Here is a 21,823-nt window from a genome sequence, read left to right on the forward strand (position 1 = left end):
AATGACTATCTCTTGGGGCTGACAAGATGAAGTCTGGCCAGACTGACTGAAATCCTGGAATTAGAATATAAAGTGTAGTTAATTTTAAAGTCACCTGCACTAGCATTAAGTGGTAGAGTGATATGTTAATTCTATGTTGAAACTCACAGTTGCATATATGTGAAATAACTGCCATAATTATGCTTCAGAGTGAGATGAAGATATGTGCTGCTTTTCAGTGAGCTGAATGTCTCCCTAGTTATGTAGTCTCTGACAATAGAGATAATCTTTGATCATTTATAGAAGTCTGCCATAATATACGTTTTCTATTTCCTATTGGAGGTATTGATTCATCCTTCATGGGTTTTTTGTTTCTTTTTTATTACTTCATAAATAATACCAATCAAAATTTCCATTCCCCCCCACTTTCCCTCCTCCCTCCCCCTCCAGTCCTAAGAGAGGGCAGGGTACCCTGCCCTGTTGGAAGTCCAAGGCCCTCCCGCCTCCATCAAGGCTTAGGGATGTATGCATTCAAATAGAATAGGATTTCAAAAAGCCAGTACATGCAGAAGAGACAAATCCCAGTGCCATTATCATTGGCTTCTCAGTCTGCCCCAATTGTCAGCCACATTCAGAGGGTCCAATTTGATACCATGCTCCTTCAGTCCCAGTCCAGCTGGATTTGGTGAGCTCCCATATGCTCAGGCACACTGTTTCAGTGGGTAGACCAACCCTTCATGGTCCTGACTTCCTTGCTCATATTCTCCCTCCTTCTGCTCTTCAACTGGACCTTGGGAGCTCAGTCCAGTGCTTCGATGTGGGTCTCTGTCTCTATCTCCATCTGTCACCAGACAAATGTTCTATGGTGATATTCAAGATAGTCATCCAGTCTGATTACAGGACAAGGCCAGTTCAGGAATCTTCTCCTCCACTGCCCAGGGTCCTAGCTGGAATCATCCCCTTGGACTCCTGTGAACGGCTCCAGAGCCAAGTCTCTTGCCAACCCCAAAATGGCTCCCTCAATTAAGATATCTCCTTCCCTGCCCCCATATCTGTCCTTCCCCTTCTCATCTATCCTACTTCCCGAAGTTCTCCCCAACCTTCCCCTTATCCCTTCTCTCTCCCCCACTCCTCTTCCCCCATACCTCCCCCCCCCATGTTCCCAACTTTTGCCTGGCGATCTTGTCTGCTTCTAATTTCCAGGAGGATCTATATGTTTTTCTTAGGGTTCACGTTATTACTTAGGTTCTCTAGGATCGTAAACTATAGGCTCGATGTCCGTTGTTTATGGCTAGAGTCCACTAATGAGTGAGTACATACAATATTCATACTTTTGGGTCTGTGTTATCTCACTCAGGATAGTGTTTTCTACTTCCATCCATTTGCATGCAAAATTCAAGATGTCATTTTATTCCCCGCTGAGTAGTACTCTAATGTGTAGATGTGCCAAACTTTCTTTATCCATTCTTCCATTGAGGGGTGTCTAGGTTGTTTCCAGGTTCTAGCCATTACAAATAATGCTGCTATGAATATAGTTGAACAAAGGCTTTTGTAGTATGATTGGGCATCTCTTGGGTATATTTCCAAGAGTGGTATTGCTGGATCCTGAGGTAGGTTGACTCCCAATTTTCTGAGAAACCACTGCACTTATTTCCAAAGTGATTGCACAAGTTTGCATTCCTACCAGCAATAGATGAGTGTTCCTGTTACTCCACATCCTCTCCAGCATAGGCTATCATTGGTGTTTTTGATTTTAGCCATTCTGACAGGTGTAAGATGGTATCTCAAAGTTGTTTTGATTTGCATTTCCCTGATAGCTAAGAAAGTTGAACATGTCCTTAAGTATCTTTTAGCCATTTGAAATTCTGTTGAGAATTCTCTGTTCAGTTCAGTACCCCATTTTTAAATTGAGTTATTAAAATTTTAATGTCTAGCTTCTTGAGTTCTTTATATATTTGGAGATCAGACCTTTGTCTGATGTGGGGTTGGTGAAGATCTTCTCCCATTCAGTAGGTTGTCTTTTTGTCTTAATGACTGTGTCCTTTGCTTTACAGAAGCTTCTCAGCTTCAGGAGGTTCCATTTATTCAATGTTGCCCTTATTGTCTGTGCTACTGGGGTTATACGTAGAAAGTGGTCTCCCGTGCCCATGTATTGCAGACTATTTCCCACTCTCTCTTCTATCACATCCTTCATGTTTATTCCACCATCCAGAACAGTATGGTTTTTTACAGCAGGTACTATATTTTTTTAGTTTTCCTGATGAGACATGTCCTCCACAGTGACTGTGAATAACTGGGCCACTTTTGATTAGGGGCCCTATGAGAGGCCCTCCAAGGAGTTTCCCAATGGTATTGTATTGTCTTGTTAAGGCTGCATGGCCATTTATTTTCCAGCCACCTAGACCTCTAAAATAATCACACAGAAACTGTATTAATTAAATCACTGCTTGACCCATTAGCTCTAGCTTCTTATTGGCTAACTCTTACATATTAATTTAACCCATTTCTATCAATACATATATTGCCATGTGGCTAGGGCTTACCAGCTAAAGTTGCAGCATCCATCACCGACAGGGCTACATGGCTTCTCCTTGACTCTGCTCTTCTTTTCACAGCGTTCAGTCCAGTCCTCTCCACCAAGCTCTGCTCCCCCATCCTGCTCTGCTATAGGCTCAAAGCAGTTCTTTATTCATTAATGGTTATCACAGTCTATAGAGGGAATTCCCATATCACCTCCCTTTTTCTGTTTAAATAAACTTTTAACTTTAACATAGTAAAATTACATATAGCAAAACAGGTATCAAGTAAGAATTACAGTTATCTACTTTATCTTTTATCATAACTAAGGGAAACTATAACTATCTATCTATTCTTCAACTCCATCAAGGACTCAAGAAGGCTATAATATTATCTAAGTTAACAGGAAGTACATTGTAAGCAACTTCCAACACTCTAAAAATGACACAGCCATCTCGCTGCCTGGACAGTCACCCAAAGTTATTCTGTACCATTGGGACATTTATCTTCAGCCAACTGGCCCATAGTATTCAGCAGACTTTTCCAAGAAGAAGGAAATTTCAGTCACTTTCTTCTGTGTTCTGAAGAATGTCTAGCAGACTCTTTCATGAATCAAAAACCTAGAAGGATTGTCTCTGTGGGTCCTGCATGTCAAGTCCATCAAGCAATCCAGGCAAGAGCAGTTTCTTGCCCAAATGGCTAATCAACACCATAAGGAGCTTCTTCAATGCCCATCTTCCTCTTGAAGTAATTGGTGCTGCCAGAAGCAGATGTGTCTCACTGTCATGAAAAGTCTTAATTTCTTAAAAACATTTAGATGCTGTATTCTGAAGGTCTTTGAGAGATTTGAAGAATACCTAACTGAAATATATCTCTATATATTTATAAAACCTAACTAACATGACTACAAGTTTGACTATTATAGATGACTATTTATTAACCTACATTTTTAATTATACATTACATTTTTAAATGAACTACACAATCACAATATCTTATTCATGAGCAGAAATGTTCATATAACAAGATTGACCTCAAATTTGCATCAATAAACCAAGATTAATATCAATGCAAATCTCTATAGCATATCCCCTTTTAAATACGAAAAAAAATCATTTATAAACAATATTTGGGAAATTGGGTGCCCAGATGTCCAAAATAATCACACAGAAACCATATTAATTAAAACAACTAGATGGGGAGGACTGAACTGAATGCTGGGAGAAAGAAGGGAAGAGTCAGGGAGAAGCCATGTAGCCCTGCTGGAGATGGATGCCACAACTTTAGCCAGTAAGTCACAGCCACATGGTGATACACATATTAATAGAAACGGGTTAAATTAATATGTAAGAGTTAGCCTATAAAAATCTAGAGCTAATAGGCCATTCAGTGTTTTAATTAATATGGATGCTAAAAAGAAATCCAACACTAGCTCAGAACTGAGTATAATACCGGGTTATTTATTTAGGGGTAGACTCACAGATCACAGTCCTCTGCTTGAACAGGGAACAACAACAGAATCCAGCAGCCAAAAGAGAGAGGGACTGTGTGCTTTACACCAGCGTTTATAGCATAAGAGACCTCTCCCAATTGGGCTGGTAACTTAAAGGTTACTGGCTGAAGAATTTCCTACAGCAGATAGCATTTCTCAAATTACCTTTTCTTTGGCTTATGACTTAATTCAGACATACAAAATCCAGCAAGAAATAATGTAAATACAGACTTGTGCTTTGTTCTCTTTTATAAAGATAAAGCAAATATTTTCACTCTCACTTTCTTTGGTCTTCCTTTGCCTAGTAGTGTCATTACTAATGTTCTTTACGATATTCAGTCTTCATGGTTTAGGTAGCGACTTCAGATAATTAAGGATCAATGCTGGCAGCTTTCTGCAGCTTTCTTCAAGGGCGTTCTCTTCTTCATGCAGGAACAAGCTCTAAGTTTTCATAGATATTTTCACTCCCAAATATTCTGTTGGCAGAACTAAATCAAGATTCTGTAACCTAAGACAAGAAGCTCAAATTGGTTTCTCCTCTCCCCAAGCAAATATCAGGATAAAATTGTGCTCAATGACCTTGGACTGAAGGAGAACTTGGGGTGGGTGTGTTCTGTATTTAGTCTTCTGTCTGTAGGTGAGGTACACAGCTCTACTCTTTTTGATGTCTCAGCACGAAAAATCTAGCAACTTAAACTTTTCCAACCAGAAAACTAGAATATTGATGACTACTTTACAAAGCCATTCTAAGAGGGGAGATTTCTTAATCAAGTGCTTTGCCTGTTTTAGCTGTTGTCAGGATATTAAAGGACCCACAGAGAGTACAGTCGCTCAAAAGCTGGTCACACTGTGAGATCTCAGAGACTAACAGCACTGGTTCATATCTTCTCTGTCACTATGAAAGCAAAGCACACTGCTAGAGTAGCCAGGAAGGCAGCTGGTCCTCTCATAGCCAGTACTTTCTCACCTAGAGAAGGAAGGAATGAATGAAGGAACTTAAGTATGATCTCTTGGATCCTAGCATTATACCAGTTGAAAAGGCTGTGGTCATATAGAAAAGGAAGATTTTAAGACTTGAAAAAAAAATGTGCTTCTTGTGTTCAGAGAGTGACTTTTTAAAAATATAGTTTAATGTAAATGAAATAAGTTTCCTATTCACCCCTGGAAACCTACATACTTTAAAGCCAGCAATTTAGTTTGAAAAATCTAGTGAGACTAGTAAACTGTATGACTTTTAAATGTTAAAGTCACTTTTAATTTTACTGGTAAAAACATAAATGGCCTTTAATGCAGGGTATTAAATCATAATAAGTATTCATGCTGAACCGTAAGCCATCTGATATGACAAACAGCCATTTATTCATCATTTCTGTATTGCTGTCAGATCTGATAGGATAATATTTAAAATTTATTAAGCAATGCGTTACAAGGAAGATCTAGTTCCATGTTATATTCATAATAGTAGCAATAACTGTTGCCAGTGCTAGTCAAGTATAAATTATTACTCAAATTGAACATAATGCTACTGCAATATAATGCCCTGTGGCTAAGAAAGTCATTAGCATGTAACAGTATTTTCCTGCCTAGAACAAGAGTGAGCCTGTACACACACACATACATGCACATGCACACACAAACACATACAGTATCGCAACACTTAGCAGTATAGACAAGAAGTAAAAAGAGATAGAAAAAAAACATTAAGCAGAGATTCCTGATTTACAGCAAATAAAGCTGGGGTGGGTGACTACCAAATGAGATGGAAGGGAAAGGTTATATCCTGTTGCAAGCTAATACATTCTCCTATCTCCAAGGAAGCAGAGTTCAAAGTCGGGTCAATGAAACAAGCCTGGAACTTAAGGGAATCAGAAAACAGATACCTTTTGCACCAAGCTATTGTTTCCAGTGGGCAGAACTGCAGCTAGTGTTACATAGAAGGCCCTGCTAGTTTTATTTAACTGTTGATCACAAGAAGTTATAAACCATCTAGTAAGACACTTAAAGCTATCAGCATCATGGATGCATTTGCATATCTGTGTAGAGTGGTAGAGAATCTAAGCAGGGTTCAAATAGGCATGTAGATCTTTGTAACACATGTGTTTCACCAACCTTTCAATACCAAGGAGAGAAATGTGTAATTGTTAGGCACTACCTCCTTACAGCAGAATACTTTTTAGTTTACATGTAGTGAGTCCTACTTTTATGTTTTTAAAACAACAACACCATGATTACTCTTTTTCTTCAGCAGATCTGTGCTTGGGAGAATGTATCACGTTAAAGCTATTAAAAGGCAAGACCAGAACCTTAAATCAGGAGACACTTGCTTCCCCAAAGTTTATAAAAACAGAGAAGGAAACATGTATAATCCTTCAGGTTTCTTGCTGATTTTGAAAACTGTGTTAGGTTACGTCTTGACACATATAAATTATTAATCTCTTCAGCAAGAAATAGTCCTGACCTATGATGGTGACTTCCTAGAAACTGACATAGTCATAGTTTTTTTCTACGTCTCTGTGCATGTGGTAGACTTTGCAATGTATCCATGAGTCAAACATTGCTTCTAACTTCTGATTTCATTTGTCTGTAGTTCACTGAAGAAGCAGGTCAAGCAGTGTTGGCATTAAGACTCTGAGAGGGATTTCAAGATTCTTCTTGTGACTCTTTCAACATACACTAAGAAGCCCAGATGGTTGACCTTGGAAATGTACCCTACATCGACAGGTTCTGAGTCATCCTTAGAATGCACACCAGAAACCCTAGTTACTGTCTCCTATACAGAGAGGTTTGATTTACAAAGTAAGCACTGCTCAGGTTCCAGACCCATTTTCCATGGAGAAGAATGGTTTCTTCTTCCCCACTTCATAACTAGAGAAAAGATATTTTCTGATCTTTCACTTGTGGTGTTCTAGTTATTCACGAGTAACATTTTATCTGACTCTTACTTTTATGAGAAGCACTAGCTAACTAATCCATGTTTAAGATATGTTCAGCTTTTTAAGCCCTCTCCTCTGTAGATATTAGGCTATTTTTGCATTTGCGAACATAAATCAATCTGGGCAGCCAAAGAAATGAGGTACTTCCAAACAGAATGTTGTACTTTCTACAGTGAAAAAAATTAAAGGTCTAAATTTCTCCCTCAAAAGAAAGATAAAAATAGAGGCCACATATTCTCATTTATAAACTATATGGTATTTTCCATACAATAAAAATAAACACACCTTACTCTCACAGCTTTGAGTGGGACTCAATAGGAAGGAGGTGAAGTATTGGGTTCATCACCTTTTATATCTACTGATCAAATTCTAAGCAGAGCAAATATCAGCATTTAATAACTTCATCAGATAGGTCAAAAGCTCATGTCACAGCCTTTTAGTGACAAAGTCTAAATTAGAATCACTAACCCAATATTTCCATCACAAAATGACTAAAGTGCTTGTTTGAAGTATGATGTCTCCAGCTCATACATGATTTTGCCAATTCAGAAGGGCCAGCTGCACACAGCACTTCTTTGTCTGCTTTTACCTCTTTTGGGAGCATGAACCTAAACTCTGGGTGAGAATTTAAATCTCAGAAACTAAGAAGTGCTGGTAGTGGAGGATTTTCCTTCTTGACTCAGGGGTGAAATTCTTACAAGTACATTCCTCAGTGATCTGTAGATTTCAATGCAGTGTGCACTGTGTCTCAGGTCAGGTAAAGCATGGGATGCTGATGTCATCTCTATGCGAGGTCACAAAGGATTTCAAATCATCAGATTTCATTTGTAGTTAATGTTTCTAGTGTATACTTCATTGCCTCAAGGCAACTTCCATAGAGGGTATTTTCCATTGTACAAGTCGCTAAGTGTCTTTTAAAAACACCTTATTGTATCTGCTCCCGAGAGCTGCCTTTTCCAATATTTCTGGAAGACAGAGTAAAAGGCCTTCAGAGGAATCAGGACATTGATTTTTTTTCCCCCGTGTTTTATGTTGCTAGCTCAGCACTATTCCCTCTGCCCCAGCCTCAGACAGGATTAATTGCTCAGGCCTCTATGCTCCTTTGCATGGGTTTTGCACACTGTTAATACAGCACTCATTACACAGTGCCAACTGCAGATTTTCCCTGCCTCAGTTCTGAGCAGAATCAAAAGATGTTCAGGCCCTTCATTCACATTTTCCCTTCTAGCACCTAAAATGATCCTTGGATTTCATAGGTGAGCTGAACTGAGCGGGCAGACTAAGCATGCAGCATACAGCCAATCTCCTCTCTGCACATATTCCTCAGTTAAAATACTAGTCTTTTACTAGACAAAAGAAACTAACTATACATTTTTCTTAGGTAATAAAAATGTTTAAATAACTTATTATAGAATGAAATTTAAATAGCAAACTGATATAGTAATATAGGGAAATTAAGGAATAGTGGAATTTTGTCAAAGAGACAATTGGGGCTTTGTGTACTGTTTATATATTGCCAGGTCCTCTAGGGGTTTTAAAACCACATCCATATCTGATGGAGGAGGGTCATCTGTCTATTTGTTACTTTCATTGGTTAATAAAGAAACTGCCTTGGCTTTTTGATAGGGCAGGATTTAGATAGGTGGAGTAGACAGAACAGAATGCTGGGAAGAAGGGAAGTGAGAAAAATACCATGGAGCCAGCCACCAGGTCAGACAAGCTGAATCCTTCCCAGTAAGCCACCACTTCGTGGTGCTACACAGATTATTAGAAATGGGTTAGTCAAGATGTGAGAGTTAGCCAAGAAGAGGCTAGCTATAATGGGCCAGGCAACGTTTAAATGAATACAATTTATGTGTTGTTATTTCAGGGCATAAGCTAGCCATGCAGGAGCCAGGAGGGATGAAAAGCAGACCTCCTTGCCCAATCACTACACATATCAGATAGGACAGGATATATAGTCACTGTTTACAGTTACTAACTGTGCCATCTGATAACAATCTCAGCTCCAATAAGCCTAAATTCTGTTTTAGAGTATTTCTAAGGTTCCTTCTATCCTAGAATCAAACTCATAGATAGATCTGTCCTGTCTTTGACCTGGCATTCTTCTCCTGTATCAATGCCTATTATTTGAGTATTTGGTCTTTATATGATATCCTATGTAGCACAACACCTGCTCTATGCACCATGTGCTATGGTATGGTTCGCATGTTGGGCAATGGGCTGGAGATTGAAACACATACAGACACACAGAGACACAGGTAATGCAAAAATGTCCCAAGAATGCCCCTTTTATTGTGTTCTAGGGCAGCTTATATGGGGTCTCCTGGACTAATAGCCACACCCTAACTCTCAGTTGCAAGACCACCAGAAACCACTCCCCTGCCATCAGGAACTCCTGGGGCATCCTGTGCTCATGGCAGTTACAAGCACAGGGAAACAAGTTGTTTACTCTGGCAGGCAGGGGGTCACAGGAAATTCAGGGTCTGGGGGTCCACAGTCCCCAACAATCCTATAGTTCTTCCATTTTCCTTTCCCATGTATGTTAGTGTTCTATTGCTGTGAAGAGACACCATGACCAAGGTAACTCTTAAAAAAGAAAGCATTTAACTAGTATGGCACTAAAGAAGTTGAGAGTTCTATATCCAGATCTGCAAGCAACTAGAAGAGAGTGTCAGTGGTCCTGAATTAGCCCTTTGAAACCCCCAAACCCAACCTTTGTGACACATTTTCTCCAAAGCCACATCTCCCAATCTTTCTCAACTAGTGTTACTCACTGATGACTATTCATTCTAATATGTGAACCCACTGGACCATGCTTATTCAAACCACCACAAAAATATTGTGGGGATATTGAACAGACAAAGAGTGAGTAACTCTGGGAAATTTAGTATTTTTCAAAACTGTACAAACACTTTATATATAAAATGGGATTTGGTACTAAGTACAGGGATGAGAGCTTCTACAGTGGATAAAAACCAGGCAATGGTGGTGCACACCTTTAATCCCAGCACTCAGGAGGCAGAGACAGGTAGATCTCTGTGAATTTGAGGTTTACCTGATCTACAAGAGCTAGTTCCAAGAAAGCCAGGGCTGTTACACAAAGAAACTCTGTCTCAAAAAACCAAACCAAACCAAAACAAAAAGCTTCCACAGTGGTTCTCAACCTGTGGGGTGTGACCCCTTTAATAATTGAAGTACCCTTTCATAGGGGTCGTGTATCAGATATCCTGCATATCAGATTCTTGCATTACTCTTCACAACAGCAGCAAAATTACAGTCATGAAGTAGCAATGAAATGATTTTACAGTTAGAAGCTACCACAACATGAAGAACTGTGTTCAGGGATCACAGCATTAGGAAGATTGAGAATTGCTGACTTAAAGCCTCTAAACACGAGTATCTTTACAGAGCTAAAAAGTCACCATCAACTTAGATCAGGTTTCTCACATGGAGTTTTCTTGCAGAGGATGGGACATAACATTCTTGGAACCTTACTTCCAGCTTCTGAGAATCCAGCCAAAGCCACCCACCCAATGTCACTAAGCTCTCCTTAATTTAACAAATAATACCTGGTGTATTAGAATTTCTAGTAACAAGTGACTCTAAAATTTTGGTAAAATAGAGATAATCACACAAAATTTTTCTAGACCCCAAATCTAGAGTGAAAATTCAATGTGAAACATTTTTAAAGGCTCTTAACTAACTGTAACAAATCAGACAAATCAAAAATATTTTTTTACAGACTTGCTTTGCAGCAAATTTAGACATTCCTAATATTTTTTGAGGCTTTGAGACCCTGTATCTACCTCACTGTGACCATTAGAAGAATGTCTTCTTACACCAAAGGCAACACTCTCCCAAATCGCCATGAATTAAATTCCACTTGTTCTGGTTTCCCCCTGTGATTATATTTAAACATTTTGAATCCAAATCATAATACACTAACTGGCTGATACTGCCATCTACTGACTGTTACAAACCAATCAATTGACACCATTCAATTCTGCTACACAGGTACCTAAGCACATTTATTGTATAAATTTCTAATTTCCAAAGCTAAAATTCAGCACTCAAATAAGCAGGTTTGTGAGAAAGTCGTGGAAATGTCTTCCATAGATGGTGCTCCTCCTCCAGCATTGTTCCGGCAATGAGATGTGACAGTGTTCTTTGTTAACCAGCAGTGCAGTCACTGCCGCAGTCGTCCACATCTGAACACCCACATTCATAGACGTTCTTTCTTTGCAACAGAGAGGACTGACTGCTTTGTTACCATGACATTTTGAATTTTCATTCAGACTCTAGAGTACGTCTTTGCTCAAGTACCAGACATTTGCCCTCATTGAGGACTTGAGTGGTGGGAACCTAAAAACCGGTCATCTATCTTATTTTAGATAAATCCACCTCTTAGCCGGGTAGTGTCTTTAGAGAAATGGAATGTAGATCTAAACCTTGCCCTGGGAAGTCATGCGTGGTGCATCACAATATTCTTGATGGCTTGTCTGGTAGGGTCAGGACTCAAAACTGTGACATGAGTCCACAACCTTGTCACTATTTAAGGCGAGTGGCTAGGGAATGATTCCTGGGGCCTGGGGATGATGAGAAACAATCAAATACATACATTTATCATTTATCGGTGATATTACTTTTTCTCTTTTCTCATGCTTCTTTCCCACTAACAGTTAACCCTTAATTAACCACTAGCTTCTCTGAATACACTGCTGTATCATTCCCTGTATGCTAAAAGGAAAGAAAAAACATAATAGTAATCATAAGAAGAAAGCAGGAATCCCCAAGTAGCTGAGAGAGATGATGGTTGAAGAAAACCCAAACTCCTCCTTTCCTCTATAGCTTGCTCCCCTTTCTCTTGAGACAGGATCTCCCGTAGCCAAGTCTTCCTTGAACTCCCTGTGTAGCCAAGTATGACCCTGGACACCTGACCTGCTCAATCCTCCTGCCTCCACCTTCACAGTGCTTGCTTAGAGATGTGACCTTTGGAGGGATTTGTCACACCATTATTATTTGCCAAGGATAGTCAATCTTAGCAAGAGAATGAAAGCAGTGCAAGAGCAGCAAAGAGTCCAAAGCCAGTGTGGCATCTTCCTAGGCAAGTCACATCCAAAGACTGTCTAAGGCTCAAGGGGCAGGGAACCATTGCCTTATTATTCTCCTTCAAGCATCTCTACTTAGAATCAGCTTGATTTTAGACTTCACATAAAACATCATTCCTGACCATTTCTTCTCAGACCTTTGTTCAATATTATCATGTTTTTACTAATGGATTATTAAACCTTTCCTAATTAATTTTCTTCTTGTTCATTTGTGAAATCATAGCATTATAACAAAAGAGTGGTTGTTTTCATCTCTTTTAATTAATAATTAATAAAGGCTTTATTTCTGTTTTACTGACCATTGTTACATCTGACATGTAAACAATGGTGCTAGCTGACAAGGCTGACCTTGGGCATGACATGAAAGGCCATTGAAAATGAGTTTCCACTGGCTTTGAAAGATATAGTCCTACTCCTACCCAAGAAACTATTAGCAACTGATACGTCCTGGGACAGGAAAAAATTATCTTTCTCTAATGGAGTATCACTGGGTATGTTAAACATACCTCAACAGCAGACCTAATGACTAAAAATAGTTGACTAACACAAAATACATTCCATGATCTTGTTCTGTTGGGGATTTGATGTGTGTGTGTGTACTTTTTTATTTGTCTTTGCGTTTATTTTTTATTTTTGACATTATTATATAATTATATACTTTCTTCCTACCCTTTCTACCCTGCAGACCCTCCTATATACTCATTCTTGAGTTCTTTCAAATTCACGGTCTCTTTTTTATTTATTGTTGCTATATGTATGTATTTACCATATATATTCCTAAATATAACCTGCTCAGTCTATTTAATGTTATTTGTGTGTTGGGTTGGCCATTTGGTATTAGATAAAGAATTGGTGTGCTCTTCCCTGGGGAAAATTACTTCTTCTGCCCTCATCATCCCTGTTGCCTGTAGGCCTTTTTGTATGGTATGAGGGTTCCTGGGTTCCTCCTATCCACTAAAGTTGTTTATTGTTGTTCATTTTCAGCTAACGTTTAGGCAGCTATGCTGGTGTAACTTTATGTGTATTGTTTTGACATTAGGAGGAGGAACAGTCTTATAAAAAACTGCCAGATACTCTGGATGTTCTAACTGCCCTATCCCTTTGTTCACAATGTTCCCTGAGCCTTAAGTACAAGGTTGTTTTGTAGATGTATCTGGTAGGACTGAGCTCTTTAACTCTGAATTTTGATTGGTGTTGTTTTCTGTAAAGGTCTTAGTCTGTTTCATAGAGAAGTTTCCTTTATGATCAGTGAGGATGACATTTAACTATGGATATAAGAACAATATTTAGAATCCATGGCTTATGCTGGTTTAGCAAAGTGGTAGATGGAGGTTCTCCTCTAAGAGTCATGAATTCACTAGCACTGAATATTTTGCTAGGTTCCCAGTACCTGTTTTCATTGCGGTCTTGTTCAGTGGAAGTATTAAGTCCAAGAAGAAAACTATGGGCTGCAATAAACACCGCATGCCACTACTATATTATTGTACTCTTAGGGTTCTCAGACCATGTTAGTCACTGTTGTGGTTTATAGTCTTCATAGCTGGGTAAGACTTTTGGTGGCTTCCCTCCTGTGGAAGTTTGCATGGTGTCTCCTGGTATCATGAAAGCTAGTCCTCAGGGAGGGGACATTCATGTCAGTTGCAGGGTACCTTTGGACCCTATGTCTCAAGTGTAGCAAATAAGACATTCATTAAAAAGGATTTTATATCATGACAAAATCCAAACCTGGAGTGTAGGAATAGGTCTGCCTGTGTGGAAAGGTTGGGTATTCTGTGGGAGTGGTCAGTGGGCTGGGAGTTAGGAAGGAAAGGTCCTGGCAGAAGCCTAGAGATTAATGGGGGTGCAGGTATGGGTTGTTCAGAGTATGTCTGGACATTGATTATGGGACCTAGGCTAGATCTGGAAGGTTTGGAAGGTTCTGGGATGGGGAGAGTTGGGGAGACCCACTTGAAAAAGCAAGGTGCATATCCAGATTGGATGAGGAGCAAAAGGTACCTTTAGGTGGTGACAGGTAGAGCCAGTCCTGGCAGAAGCCTAGTGGTTGTGGTATCAGTAGGAGTGGCCTGATTAGATCTAAGAACTGTATTTGGAACTCAGATTAGATTTGCAGTTAGGGAGAAGATATGGCATGAGAGCTCAGAGAGACTCACTGGGCTTGGCCCTGGAGAAGAAAGTGGGCCATGTTTTTATAAAAGAGAAATAATACGAAATTGAGTAGGGAGGGAACAGGGATCTGGGAGGGCATGAGAGAAAAAGTATAATACAACTAAAATACAATGCATGAAATTTTAAAGATTATAAACACCACAAGACAAAACAAAACAAAACAAAAAGTGTTCTACCAAGAGAGATAAGATTTTTCAAGACTTCAAGATCAGAATGTAGAAATCTGGAAAAAGAACACCCGGTTGTTTTAAATAAGCTGCATTTAATGCTAAAATTGTTTGATCGCTGGCAGTTAGTTGACAAGGAGAAGAGGTCACACAGCCTTCTGAGCTATTAACCTACAGAAACCCACAGACTCAATGATCAAAGTCTCTTCTCTCATCTGATCCATGAAATCGTCCTCATTTTAATGACAATGTCAGCATTAAGCTGTTCTAGCCTTTTTGATTGACTGTTAATTATCAATTTCCAAACCATGCCAACATTCTCATTCTTGCAGTTATGAATATAATTATCTATTCTATCTCTTCAGTGGCCAGGCACATAGATATAAAATGCAGGAAAATAACAGATATCACCAATGTTTTTTTTCTTGCTTTTTCTTTTAACTCTCAGTTTGTTTCCATGGCTTAAAAAAAAGCTGTCAAACACTAGATACATAATGCTATGCTTTGGGGGAAATGCATGAAAATTTTATTTTTTTCCCCCTGCGTGTGCTTTCTGGTATTTTTCAAAATGTTCTACAAATACTCTATAAGCAATAAATGATCATCTTTTAGTCCATGGCTTCATGCAGAAACTAATTCTAAGCAATCCATTCAGGAAACTAATGAGATTCAAATTAGTATTCCTCCCTCGTCACTGATATGTTGTCTAATATACAGGGAGATGGAAATGAGGAAGGGAATAATCACAGGTAGCATAGGTTCACCTTCAGTCCACTATGTGGGATTATTCCCTGGGTAGGGGAGGGTAAAGTCAGGGTGTTTTGATATGAGTAGAGATTTCTTTCTGTCAGAAACAACAATGTATTTTGTTCACAATTTTTTTTTCACAAATGCCTTTAAACACACAAGTAAATATAAAATTTCTTATTTTTCATTGTGGTATCTTACTTAGCATGGTTTCTTGATCAGTAGTTGAAGAGCAAACAAACATAACATGTATCTTCCAATCAAATTCTCTGCTCGAAACAATCATTTGCACCATCCAGGAAAAAGTGCTCAAAGTGTCACTTCTCCTCCAGGGTTTGCATCTATAATTCTTCATAGGAGCCACTGAAGCTAAGGATGTGAGTCCATCCTTGCAGCATCAAGGTCTGAACTCTGGGCCTGATGTTTTCTAAATCTCTGCCTGCATTATCCTCTCTCATTCTCTCTCTCTCTCTCTCTGTTTGTGAAACAGGGTTTGTCTGTGTATCCTTGACTGATCTGGAACTTGCTCTGTAGACCAGGTTAGCTTCAAACTTAAAGAGATCATCCTGTCTCTGTCTTTTTGGGGTAGGGAGCTGAGGACTGATCCTAGGGCGTTCTACCACTGAGCTCAATCCCCAACCCTGCTTCTTCTCTTGAACAGTGAAGTGCTCTAGTACTTCAAGTAGATCTGAAAAACTGGAGAACCTTATTTTACTTTGCCCAATTTTCTTTCCCTCTTACTTCATAATGCCATTATCTCTGAAAACCCCCTCCCCTCCCTCTTCTTGACTCACACTGCAATGGGTATTAAAATGACAATGGTCTCGTTTCTTATTTTCTGCATTGTGAATAGGCTCATATATTTCTTCTATCTCTAGATCCTTTTACAGTCAGTAAGAAGAATACTGTCATCTTACTTCTCTATTTCATTTTGCGAAAAGAAGCAAAAAGAAGCCAGACTATGTTGCAACATATCACTTTGACATCTCCCTGGCTGAAGGGCAAAGGTAATGGACCTGGACCTAAACACTGTTTCTTTTTTTTGTTGTTGTTGTTGTTTTTTTTGAACAGTGGGTTACACATTAAGTGAATGCTTATATCCAGAATTTTTATTATTTAAATCAGAAGAAAAGCAATGGAGAAAGTGTAAAATAAATTGTATACTAATTAGAATTTGAGGCAGTACAATTAATTTATTCATGTCTGCATGCTTATGTATAGATATTGATACATCTGAATATGCAGGTAACTATGCACACATATATTTTATTTTGTTAAGAAAAATGATAGAAAGAAATGACCTGTTAACTAGCATTGTATGTACCTATTTTTCAAAACTTGGTTCCTTGTACCAGCATTATCCAATAAAGAGAACCAGAGTCCCCTGCATAAATGGGTAACTCAATGAATAGCCAAAAAATACATAATCTTAGTTTACATTGCAGTTCCAACAAGTAAGGAAGCTCTTGAACATACATCAGTGTAGATGAAGACATTCAAAGGATCTCCACGCAAACCAATAGATCATACAATAGCCAATCAGGCAAATAACTGAATAGGAAGCAAGTTACTATCATTCAAGGTTCAAGATTAATATCCTAACATTAACATAAAGATAAATAAGCAATCTAACAATCACATGAAAGGAGAGACTGAAACACTGCTTCCCAAGAGGAACTGCAGGTTGTCAGTACAGATACCTCAGCCTCTAGCAGGGAGACTGTCCTCATTCCTTATGAGCATCTGTGTTTGCCCACTTCTTCTGACTAAGTTTTAGTGAAAGAACTTTTCAAATGTTTCTCAAGCCAGGAGATTAAGCCTAATATTTACTGTGACTAGTCAAGTACCTGCTAGGCGACACTGAAAAGATGTAGTGAGAATCCATTCTGTTGTCTCCTTTTCAAAAACCTTAATCCCATTCTCATAGTCAGAGAAGCAAATAGTAAGAAAAACATCTGAAAGGGAGTGAACTTCTGTAAAATACCAGATCAACTCTCTTGACAATTGTCAAGGTCGTCTATGTTATGGTTTTCTGTCTCTTTAAGAGACAAGCAACACCCACTCCCTCCCCCATCTGCTGACTCAGGCTGATCTTCAGCCTCCTGCCTGAGCTTGCTCTTTTCCATTTTCCTCTCAGAGAGGCAGCTTCGCTTCTGCATCTCTCCCCACTTCTCTGCTTCCCCCTTCTCCATCTTTTTTTCCTCTCTCTCTCTCTCTCTCTCTCTCTCTCTCTCTCTCTCTCTCTCTCCACCCCTTTACCCTTCCTCCTCCACAACCCCCTGAATAAATATTCAACCTCACTCTGCAAGTCGTGTCTATCCGTGTCTCTGTCTCCTGCCTGCCTGCCATGTGTCTCCCTGCCTGGGACCAGCCACTGTTGGAGGACCGGCAGCCATCTCTGGCTGCTCCCAGAGCCCACTGCCTGCCACCATATGGCCCGCCACCACTGCTTGGGCCACCGCTCTGGGACCGGCAGCTGCTCCCAGAGCCTGCTGTCTGCCGCCACATGGCCTGCTACCACCATTTGGAACCTATAGTATTTCTTTTTTTTATTAATTAATTAATTAATTTATTATATATACAATATTCTGTCTGTGTGTATATCTACAGACCAGAAGAGGGCACCAGACCTCATTACAGATGGTTATGACCCACCACGTGGTTGTCAGGAATTGAACTCAGGACCTTTGGAAGAGCAGGCAATGCTCTTAACCACTGAGCCATCTCTCCAGCCTGGCCTACAGTATTTCTGCTGCCTACTGCCACCGGGGATCTTGCAGCATTTAGACTGTAAATCATTTAGACGTTTTCTTTGTTTTTAAATCTCTCTTTTCTGTATCTCTCTTTTTCTGACCACATGAGCCTTTAAATTACTGAGCAATATGGGTAGGATTAAAGCCATGGCTTTGCCGGCTAGATCCAGCCCATTCCTTAGCTTTCCAGCCTCATGACTGTAGCCACTTTTATTGCCACAACTCTATGGCGTTTCAGGGTCCCTGCCAGCAAGCAAGCTGCAGCATTCTGCTCACAGACCACACTCAGTCAGACTACCTGCCTGAGTCAGAGTTTGCCCTGGCAGGACAGACCAGAAAGCCAGCATTTTAAAACAGCACAATTTTTTTCCTGCTATATCTAAAAACAAACAAGCATGCAGTCAGCTTTTATCAACACCATTTAAGTGTTTCGTGGCAGAACCTCTTAAAAGAGCTGCAGGGTTTAGCAGCTAAAGCTGAGTCAGGAAGCATCTCTTAGATGAGCGTGCTTGCTTGCCTCTAGCAAGCAGAGCAGACCCGAGAAATTGCTGCTACCAAGAAAACATGCTTTACTTTATTCTTTCCCAAGCTTTCTCAGGCTTTCTGTGGATTCAGTTGTCCACACGTTGGGCAGCCATTCTGTAGAAGGAGTGGCGGGCTGCATTCCTGCCACCCAACTCTCAGTTGCCTGGCTAGCTTATGCCCCAAAATAACAACACACAAACTATATTCATATAAACACGGCTTGGTCCATTAGCTCCAGCCTCCTACTGGCCAACTCTCATATCCTTATCAACTCACCTCCATTAATGTATGTAGCACCACAAGGTGGTGACCCACCAGGAAGATTCTGGTGTACGTCCATCTTGGGCTGGAGCTTCATCACGTCTGCCCAGAGAGTAGAGGCAGGGGGATTGCTTCACTTCCTCCCAGCATTCTGTTCTGTTTACTCTGCCTACCTAATTTTCTGACCTATCAGGCCAAGCAGTTTTCTTTATTGATTAACCAATGAAACAACAGATTGACAAATAACCTTCCCACATCACATCTCCATCTCTAAGTATTAGCTGTCAATACCAAGGAACTCATTCGGAGTGGAAAACCCAGTGACAGCCCCTGACAGGATCTTAGAAGCATTTCCTACACAACTACCACATTCCCCTAAGAACCAGAATCGGCAACAGTAACCAAGGAACATAACACACACCAAACAAAGACAGGACCAGATATCAATACCTAGAATTGAAATGATCCCAAAGCCAGATATGTAAATGCCAGCATTAAAAACATAATCAATAAATCCTTCTCCAGTAGGCTCTAAAAAATACAATATAGCTGAAGAATAAGACAAAGACTTCAAAATAGCATTTATGAATATGTTAGAGGTCCTTAAAGAGCAAATGAATAAATCCATTAAAGAAATCTCAAAAAACACAAACAAATAGTGGAATAAAATTAAGAAAACAGTTTAAAACTTGCATGTGGAAGAAGATTGAATAAAAAATATCCAAAGAAAGAGAAAACCAGAAATGAAAAATTTAGGAACTTGAACAAAGGAAAGCCACATTAACAGAACACAAGGGATAAAAGAAAGAATCTCACTCATGGAAGGCAAGACAGGAGAAATGGTTAACTCAGTCAAAGAAATCATTAAAACTAAACATGATCCAGCTATAAAACAACCAGGAGTTGTGGTAAACTACGAAAAGATCAAATCTACAAATAATACTAATAGGGGAAGGAAAAGCCCAGATCAAAGAACAGAATGGTTTTTTAAAATTCCACCAATCTAAAGAAGGTGCGTATCAAAATAAAAAAAAAATACAGAAGATCAAATAAACTGGACTAGAAAAAGAAATTCCCCAAGACTTGTAATAATCAAAGCATTAAATGTATAGAAAAAGAAAGAATATTAAGAGGTGTAAGGGGGAAAAGTATAACCAGATAAAATACAAAAGGAGAACTATTAGACTAACACCTGATTTTTCAATGAAGATTTTAAAATCCAGAGTATTTGGACATATGTTCTACAACTATAAGAGACCACTGATGCCATACCAGATTATGGTACCCAGTAAAACCTTCACTCATAATAGCTTCAAAATAAAACCACTCCATGTTAAAACCAAACTGAAGTGTCTATTACAAATCCAGCCCCATAAAAGGTACAAGAAGAAAAACTTAAACTTGAAGAGGCTAACTAACTACTGAGCACAAGACATAAATAATATCAGGCTAGAAAATTAAAAAGAAAGCAAACCCATACCATCACAAAAAAATAAGCACTGATCATTGATTACTCTCATTATCAATGGTCTCAATTCCCAATTAAAAAATACAGAATAACAGAATAGTTTTTAAAGCAGGATCTATTCTTTTGCTGCATCAAAAAAACACAGTTAACATCAAGGAGAGACATCATGACATAAATGGAAAAGGATATTCCAAATAAAAGACCCTTGAATCAAGCCAGTGCAGCTATTTTAAGATCTAACAAATGAGGCATCCAATCAAAACTAATCAAAGAGATAGAGAAAGTCATTACATACTCATCAAGGGAAAATTCACCAAAAGAAATTGTAGTCCTTAACATTTATACATCAAGGGCACCCAAATCCATAAAATAAATATTGCTACAGTTTAAATTATTTATTGGCCCTCACAAACTGATAGTGGGAGATTTCACAAACATACTTTTTCCAATAGACGGCCATTCAGATGAAAACGAAGCATAGAAATACTGGAGCTATATGATGTCATAAATCAAATTGACCTAACTTATATTTATACATTTCACTCAAACACAGAAGAATATACCATTTTCTCAGCAGCTCAAGGAACTTTCTCCATAAGTGACCACATACTCTGTCACAAAACAACTCTTGGCAGATATAAAATATTGAAACAGTAGCCTGAATCTTAGTTAACACTGCAGATTAAAGCTGAATAATATTTTGTAAAAAAGAAAAAAAAAAAGATTACAAACTCATGGAAAATAAACAACTTTCTAATGAATAAAAATGGGTCAAGACAAGCCGGGCGGTGGTGGCGCACGCCTTTAATCCCAGCACTCGGGAGGCAGAGGCAGGCGGATCTCTGTGAGTTCGAGGCCAGCCTGGTCTACAAAGGGAGTTCCAGGACAGGCTCCAAAGCTACAGAGAAACCCTGTCTCGAAAAACCAAAAAAAAAAAAAAAAAAATGGGTCAAGACAGAAATTAAGAATTTAGAGATTTTCTAGAATTGGGGGAAATAAATGCACAAGACACCCGAACTTATAGGACACAATGAAGGCTGTTCTAAAAGGCAATTTTACAGAACTAAGGTAAGAGTCTTCCAAGCCATAAAAGCCCAGGGCCAGATAGTTTCAGCACAGATTTCTACCACACTTCCAAAAGACAGTTAACACCAATGCTCCTTAAATTATTTATAAAATAGAAATGGAAAGAAGGTTGTCCTATTCTTTTCATGAGACCATATTTACTCTGATATTAAAACCTCGTAAAGATCCAATAAAGAAAAAGATTTACAATCTCCTTCATGAATATAGATAAAAAGGTCTCAATAAAATACTGGCAAACTAAATCCAAGAACAGATCAAAAGATCATATACCATGATCAAGTAAGCTTCATCTTAGAGATGCAGGGATAATTCAATACATGAAAATCAACAAATAAATTGTTTTATACAGTAAGCTGTTGAACAAACAGGTTGAAAGACAAAAACAAACAGCAAAACAAAAATCAACACAAACAAACAAAACAACAATAACAAAAATCTACACTTGATCATCTCATTAGCTGCAGAAAAGGCCTGTTTACAGAATCCAATGCTACCTCATGATAAAATTCCTGGAGAAATAAGGACAAAAGGGAGATACTTCAACGTAATAAAAACAATTTATAGCAAGTCCTAGCCAATATTAACTTAAATGAAGGGAAACTCAAAGCATTACCATGA

Source organism: Chionomys nivalis, chromosome 1 (genome assembly GCF_950005125.1).
Source record: "Chionomys nivalis chromosome 1, mChiNiv1.1, whole genome shotgun sequence".
Taxonomy (NCBI): domain Eukaryota; kingdom Metazoa; phylum Chordata; class Mammalia; order Rodentia; family Cricetidae; genus Chionomys; species Chionomys nivalis.